Here is an 8,134-nt window from a genome sequence, read left to right on the forward strand (position 1 = left end):
CATTTCATTTTTGACAGCTTCCAATTTTCCTAGATTCATAGGTTGTACATTCCATGTTCCAATTATTAATGGATGTTTGCATCTGTTTCTACTCATTTTGAGTCATGCCACACAGCCAGTGGAGGTCCTAAAAGCTTTACTCTATCCATATTGTTAAGGTCATCTCTACTCTGAGGAGTCAGCTTTTCCCAGTCTAATTTTGAGTGCCTTCCAATCTGATGGGCTCATCTTCCATCACTATATTGGACAATGCTTCAGAGCTATTCATGAAGTTTTCCAGTATATCAGACAGTGTTTCGCTGTTATTTATTAGGTTTTCACTGGCCAATTCTTGAGAAGTGGATGGACTCATCCTTCTTCTGAGTCTGTCTTAGCCCGGAAGGTCTGCTGAAACCTGCCCACCATGGGCATCCCCCCTGGCATTTTGCAACATGGTGGCATAACCTCCAGCCTCACAGCAACATGTAAGCCACCACAGGACGACTAACTGACAGACAAGTTCATCTCCCTTAGTTGTTCCTAACCCCTCTGCACCTGCCTACCTCAGGCAACAGCCTTGGAATAGAGCCACCAATGAGTGAATAGCAGTCCCCCAACCCCCAGTCCCCTATCTCTGGCCCCAGCCTTAATATAGAGCCACACCCAAGTGAAAAGCAGCCTCCAAGCCTTGGGCCTGCCTACCTCAGGCCTCAGCCTTAATAAAGAGCCACCCCCAAGCAAAAAGCAGCCTCCATGCCATGACCTAAGAAGGTAAGGTGAAGTCTGGCCATGCTTGCTTCTAAGGAGCACACTGGCTGCACTTCTTCCAAGACATATCTGTTAGTTCTTTTAGCAGTCCATGGTGTTTTCAATATTCTTTGCCACCACAACTCAAAAGCATCAACACTTCTTTGGTCTTCCTTATTTATTGTTCAACTCTCACATGCATATGAAGTGATTGAAAATACCATGGGTTGGGTCAGACACACCTTAGTCTTCAAGGAGACATCTTTGCTCTTCAGCACTTGAAAGAGATTTTCTGTAGCAAATTTGCTCAATTCAGTATGTCTTCTGATGTCTTCACTGCTGCTTCCATTGGTGTTGATTATAGAATCAAGTAATATGAATTCTTGACAACTTCAATCTTTTCTCCATCTATCATGATGCTGCTTATTGGTCCAGTTGTGAGGACTTTTGTTTTCTTCATATTAAGGTGTAATCCATACTGCAGACTGTAGTCTTTAATCTTCATCAGTAAGTGCTTCAAGTCATCCTCACTTTCAGCAATCAAAGTTGTGTCTTCTGAATGTAGCAGGTTGTTAATGACCCTTCCTCTAATCCTGCCACATTCTTCTTCATATAGTTCAAGTTCTCAGATTATTTGCTCAGGATGCAGACTGAGTAAGTATACAACCCTGATGCACTGCCTTCCTGATTTTAAAACCATGCTGTATCTCCTTGTTCTGTTTGAAGGACAACCTCCTGATCTATGTACAGATTCCTTATGAATACAATTAAATGTTTTGGAATTCCCATTATTCTCAATGTTATCCATAACTTATTGTGATCCACACAATCAATTGTCTTTGTGTAGTCAATAAAACACAAGTAAACACCTTCCTAGTGTTCTTTGCTTTCAGCCCAGATCCAGCTGACATCAACTATGATATCCTTCATTCCATGTCTTCTTCTGAATCCAGCTTGCATTTCTGGAAGTTCTCTGTCAATGTGCTGCTGCAATCGTTTTTAAATTATCTTCAGTAAGATTTTACTTGCATGTGATATTAATGATATTGTTTGATAATTTCCACATTCTGTGGTATCACCTTTCTTTGGCATGGGTACAAATATGGATCTCTTCCAGTCATATGGCCAGGTAGCTGTCTTCCAATTCTCTTGGCATAGGCAAGTGAGTGCCTCTTGTGTGACATCCATTTGTTGAAATATCTCAATGGGTGCTGTGTCAATTTCTGGAACCTTGTTTTTTGGGTCTGGGCCTTTAGTAGTCATATCAGAATTGGGTTGCTGTAGTTTTCCACTGACTTTAATCATAGGGCATGACAGTATTAAGCGACATCCCAAAGAATCTCCTGTATTCCAGACATATTCTTCTTTACTTCCATTATGTATATCAATCTTGTTTCCCCTTGGTAATCAGGATCTATCCCACCAGACAGTACAATAACTACCTTCTTTGCCTGTTGATCCAGAGGCATGAGGAAGCCAAAATGGCCAGGTGGCATTCTTAACTTCCAGTTCAATGCAATCAGTATTGTGTCTCAAAGGGAGAAACACTCTCACCTGGAGACCCACAGAGTATAAGGCCACAGGATGGGGAGCAAAAAAATTTTTGAGTGTGTGACTAAGGGTAATATTAGTAGTACCACTCCCATTTCCATCCCTTGGTTCCTGGAGCGATGAATCCTGGCTACTGGAGAAATAGTACCATACATTAGACACTAGTTTAGAGCATATACAGCCTCTTGGAGAACATTGCCCTGACCCTGCAAGGTATTGCCACCTAGCTGGCTCCATAATTGTGTTTTCAGTAGGTCATTCCATTGTTCTATCAAGCCAGCTGTGTCAGGATGATAGGGAACATGGTAAGTCCAGTCAATTCCCTGAGCATAGACTCATTGCTGCCCTTCATTTGCTGTGAAGTGAGTTCCTTGATTCGAAGCAATGCTGTGTGGGATACCTTGATGGTGGATAAGGCATTCTGTAAGCCCATGGATGGTAGTTTTAGCATATCCAGAGTAAGTATCTATGTCAGTAAGAGCAAAACGCTGTACTTTCCATGATGAAAGTGGTCCAGTGTAATCAACTTGCCATCAGGTTGCTGGCTGATCACCCCAAGGAATTGTTCCATATTGTGGACTCAGTGTTGATCTCTGCTGCTGGCAGATTGGGCACTCAGCCATGGCATTAGCCACGTTAGCCTTGGCAAGTGGAAGTCCATGTTGCTGAGCCCATGCATAATCTCCATACCTGCCACCATGGCCATTTTGTTCATGAGCCCATTGGGCAATGAAAGGAGTAGCTAGGGAGAAAGGATGACTGGTTTTCCCAGAACATGTCATCCTCTCCACTTGATTGTTAAAGTCCTCCTCTGCCAAGGTCACCTTTTGGTGAGCATTCACATGAAACACAGATATCATGCTCCTTCCAAGTCCCAGATCATCTAGCCAAACCATTGGCTGCAGCCCCTGAGTCAGTGTAAAATCATACATCTGGCCATTTCTCCTTCCATGCCAAGTGAACAGCTAGATGCACAGCTCAAAATTCTGCCCATTGGGAGAATTTCACCTTCACCACTGTCCTTCAAGGAAGTCCCAGAAAGGAGTTACAGTGCTGCTGCTGTCCACTTTTGAGTGATGCCTGCATATCACACAGGACCATCTGTAAATCAGGCATGAGTTTTCTCTTCAATCAACTGATCATAAGGAACTTTCCATGAGGCCATAGGTGCAGACTGGTAGAGGGATGATAATGTGACTGGGGTGGAGACCATAGGCATTTGGGCCACTTCCTCATGCAACTTATTTGTGCTTTCATGCCCTGCTCAATCAAGCCCAATCTCTTATATACCACTTCCATTTAATGATGGAGTGCTGCTGTCCATGTTCAACCTTATGACTCTGTGGGTCAGACAACACCCAGTTTATGATGGGCAGCTCAGGCCTCATGGTGACTTGGTGGCCCATGGTTAGGTGTTCAGTCTCTACTAAGTCCTGTAACAAGCCAAAAGTTGTTTCTCAAAAGGAGAGTAGTTATCTGTAGAGGATGGCAGGGCTTTGCTCCAAAATCCTAAGGGTCTGTGTTGTGATTCACCAATAAGGGCCTGACAAAGATTCCAAACAGCATTTCTATCTGCCATGGTCACTCCAAGCACCATCGGATCTGCCAGATCATATGGCTGAAGTGGCAGAGTGGCTTGCACAGAAGTCTGAACCTGTTGCAGAGCCTTCTGTTGTTCTGGGCCCCACTAAAAATGAGCAGCTTTCCAAGCCACTTGATAAATAGTCAAAACAACACACCCAAATGAGGGACATGCTGCCTTCAAAATCCAAAGAGACCCACCAGACATTGTGCCTCCTTTTTAGTTGTGGGGGGAGCCAGATGTAATAACTTATTCTTTACTTTAGTTAGGACTATCTCAACATGCCCCACACCACTGGACACCTGAAATTTTCACTGAGGTGAAAGGTATCTGAATTTTCGTTGGGTTAATTTCCTACCCTTTGGCATGCAAATGTCTCACCAATAAGTCTAGAGTCATTGATACTTTTTCCTTACTAGGTGCAGTCAGCATAAAGCCATCAATGTAATGGAGAGCATGGTGTCTTTTGGAAGGGAAAAGTGATCAAGATCCCTAGGAACTAAATTATGACACAATGCTGAGGGGTTGATATAACCTGGGGCACCGAAACCAAAAAACCAAACTCACTGCTGTCAAGTCAATGCCAACTCATAGTGACTCCTCCTTAGGTTTCTGAGGTGGTATCTCTGTGGAAGTAGATTGCCCAATCTTCCTTCCAAGGAGTGGCTGGTGGGTTTGAGCCACCAGCCTTCTGCTAAGCAGTCAGATGCCTTAGGCACTTAGCCACCAGAGCTCCCAACCCTGGATTAGTACTGTGAAAGTATGTTGTTGGCCTTGCCAGCCGAAGGCAAACTGCTTCTGATGGTCCTTTGAAATTGCTATTGAGAAAAAGGCATTGACCAGATCCATAGCTCCATACAAAGTACCAGGAGATGTACTAATTTACTCAAGCAATGAAATCACATTGGGAACAGTAGCTGCAATTGGAGTTACCGCCTGATTAAATTTATGATGGTCCACTGTCATTCTCCAACATCTATCTGATTTTTTCACAGAGCAAATAGGCAAGTTAAATGGGGATGTGGTGGGAATCACCACCCCTGCATCCTTCAAGTCCTTGATGGTGGCAGCAATCTCTGCAATCCTTCCAGGGATATGGTATTGCTTTTGGTTTACTATTTTCCTAGGTAGAGGTAGTTCTAATGGCTTCCACTTGGCTATTTCTAACATAATAGCCCTTACTCCACATGTGAGGGACCCAATGTGGGAATTCTGCCAATTGTTGAGTATATCTATTCCAATTATGCATTCTGGAATGGAGGAAATCACTACAGGATAGTTTCAGAGACTTACTGGATGCACTGTGAGATGGACCTGAGCTAAGATTCCATCAATAACTTGACCTCCATATGTCCCCACTCTGAACAGTGGGCCACAGTGACTTTTTGGGTCTCCTGGAATTAGTGTCAGCTCAGAGCTAACATCCAGTAATACCCAAAAAGTCTGATTATTTCCTTTTCCCCAATGAACAGTCATTCTTGCAAAAGGCTTCAGATCCCTTTGGGGAAGGCTGGGAAAAAGATCAACAGTATAAATTTTTGACAATATAGTGGAGTACTTCCTTTAGGGGAGCTGGCCTCCCCTTCATTCAAGGGGTTGTGGGTCTGAAAGTGACTCAAGTCTGGGAACTGATTGAGAGGCCATGCCTCTGTATTCCAGCAATTCAATCTAGACTTCTGTTCATGTGACCTAGAATTCTGTTTTTATACAGATCAAGTAAATATTTAGTAGGTTTCCCATGTATGTTGCTTTTAGGAACACCATGCCTAAGTAGCCAATTCCATAGGTCCATATGAGCCATTGTTGTTGTTATGTGCTATCGAGCTGGCCCTGACTCATAGCAACCGCTCCTTGGGTTTCTGAGGCAGTATCACTACAGAAGTAGATTGCCCCATCTTGCTTGTGAGGAGTGGCTGGTGGATTTGAACCACCAGCCTTCTGGTTAGCAGTCAAGTGCCTTAGCCACTATGCTACCAGAGCTCCATGAGCCATAGTATTCTTATTACTGCTTTGACTCCACTCTCCATCATGGTAACCATGCCCACCTTATCTCTGTCAATTAACTGCTGCCACTTGTCCCCTATAACCACCAGATCCAACAGCCCCACTGTAGTTAAGTGTCTTAATTCAATTAAGGCAGTTCCACTGTCAAATCTGGCTACATCAAATAGGAATACAGCAGTGTTCAAGGATGCTGGGGCTCCCTTCACAAATTTATTCCTTACTGTAGTGGTAAAAGGTGTGTCATCTGGGGTCTCCATTTCTGGGTCTATGGGTCTAATCTTATCAAACCATTCTAACATGCCAATTTCCCTAAACTTTGCATACCTTCTTCTACCTTATACCAAGGCAAGTCTGGTACTTCAACCTGACTTAATGTGTTGTTGTTGTTATGTGCCCATCAAGTGGGACCCGACTCATAGTGACCCCTCCTTGGGTTTCTGAGGCAGTATCACTATGGAAGTAGATTGCTCAACCTTCCTTCTGAGGAATGTAGGTCACCACTTAGTCAATGCTTCAGTAAGCCAGCCAAATACATAATTACATCCTTTCCTAACCTCTTGAGCTGAAACACTGAATGAAGCATCTGTGTTTAGTGGGCCAAAATCAATAAACTCAGATCAATCCAATGTTACATTCCTTGCACCATTATCCCACACCCTTAATAACCACTCCCATACATATTCTCCAGGTTTCTGTCTGTGCATGTTAGCAAAATCAAGCAAGTCTTTTAGGGTGTAGTGTACCACTTATTCAGTCACACTTTGTACTTCACTTTTGGGGGCTCACTTGGACATAAGTCTAGTTGTAGGTCTAGAAGGGACAATGGGTGGTTGGGGTGGTTCCTGAGAACATTCAGCAACGTCTTGCATGGCATCTGCCTCAGGCAATGATGCAGCAGGAACAGTTGAGTTAATCTCATCAAAGGGAGGTGGAAGGGATAATGGTTTTATAGTAATCTCTTCAGATGGGAGGGATGGTGCTGTTGGCAGGAAGGATTCAACAGAATTAAGGGGCTCCATGTCCCCATCTTCCTGACTATCTGCCTATATGCTAGACCTCATAAAAATTACTTATACTCATCAAACAATCTTATCAAGAGAATAAAGAGACAACCTATAGACTGGGAAAATAATCTTCAGGAATGAGAAATCTAATATTGGCCTAATATCAAAAATATTTATAAAACATCTAGAACTCAACAACAAAAAGACAAATAATATGTGAAAAGGTAAAAGAGGACATTGAAGAAGCCAACAAATACATGAAAAGATGCTCATTGTCATTAGCCATTAGAAATATACAAATCAAAACTAAAATGAGACATCACTTCACTCCTGTTAAAATGACATTGATTAGGGAAAGAAAAAAAACATATGCACACAGAAAATAACAAATACTGGAAAGGATGTAGGGAGATTGGAAGACTTATCTTCAACTGGTAGGATTGTGAAATGGTACAACTACAGTGAACAACAGTATGGTGATTCCTCAAAATAACTAAAATAGAAGTACCATGTGACTCAGCAAGTCTACTCCTACATATATAACCTAGGGATCTAATAGAAATAACACAAACAGACATATGCACTCCTATGTTCATTGAAAAAAGATGAAGATTTTTACCAATTTCCTCTGTCTGAAATTGACCAAACATGCAATCAAGATGCATTGATAGTTACTGGTGATTAGAATGAGAAAAGAAGAAATAAAGAAAAAGCATTGGTAGTTGGAATATGGCCTTGATGATAGATATGATGCCAGAGTTTCCATGATAGAATTTTGCAAGATTAATGATGTATTCATTGCAAATACCTTTTTTTCCAACAACATAAATGGAAATTATATATATGCATCTCACCAGATGGAATACACTGGAATCAAATAGATTACAACTGTGGAAAGAGATGATGGAGAAGCTCAATATCATCAGTTAGAACAAGGCCAGGGGCCAACTGTGGAGCAGAACATTAACTGCTCATATGCAAGTTTAACTTGAAGCAGAAGAAAGTTATCACAAGTCTATAAGGGCCAAAATATGGCCTTTCAGAGACCATCTCAAGAAAAGATTTGAGAACAACTGGAAAGAAACTGAACAAAGATGCAGAAGAGATAAACAATACAATCCACCAACTTGACCTTATAGACATCTACAGAGCACTTCACCCAACAACAGCACAATATATATTCTTTTCCAGTGCACATGGAACATTTTCCATGACAGACCATATGTTAGGCCATAAAGCAGTCCTTCATAAATTTAAAAACATTGAA

The sequence above is a fragment of the Orycteropus afer genome, unplaced genomic scaffold (assembly GCF_000298275.1).
Source record: "Orycteropus afer afer isolate SDZICR_OR568_19922 unplaced genomic scaffold, OryAfe1.0 scaffold00500, whole genome shotgun sequence".
Lineage (NCBI taxonomy): Eukaryota > Metazoa > Chordata > Mammalia > Tubulidentata > Orycteropodidae > Orycteropus > Orycteropus afer.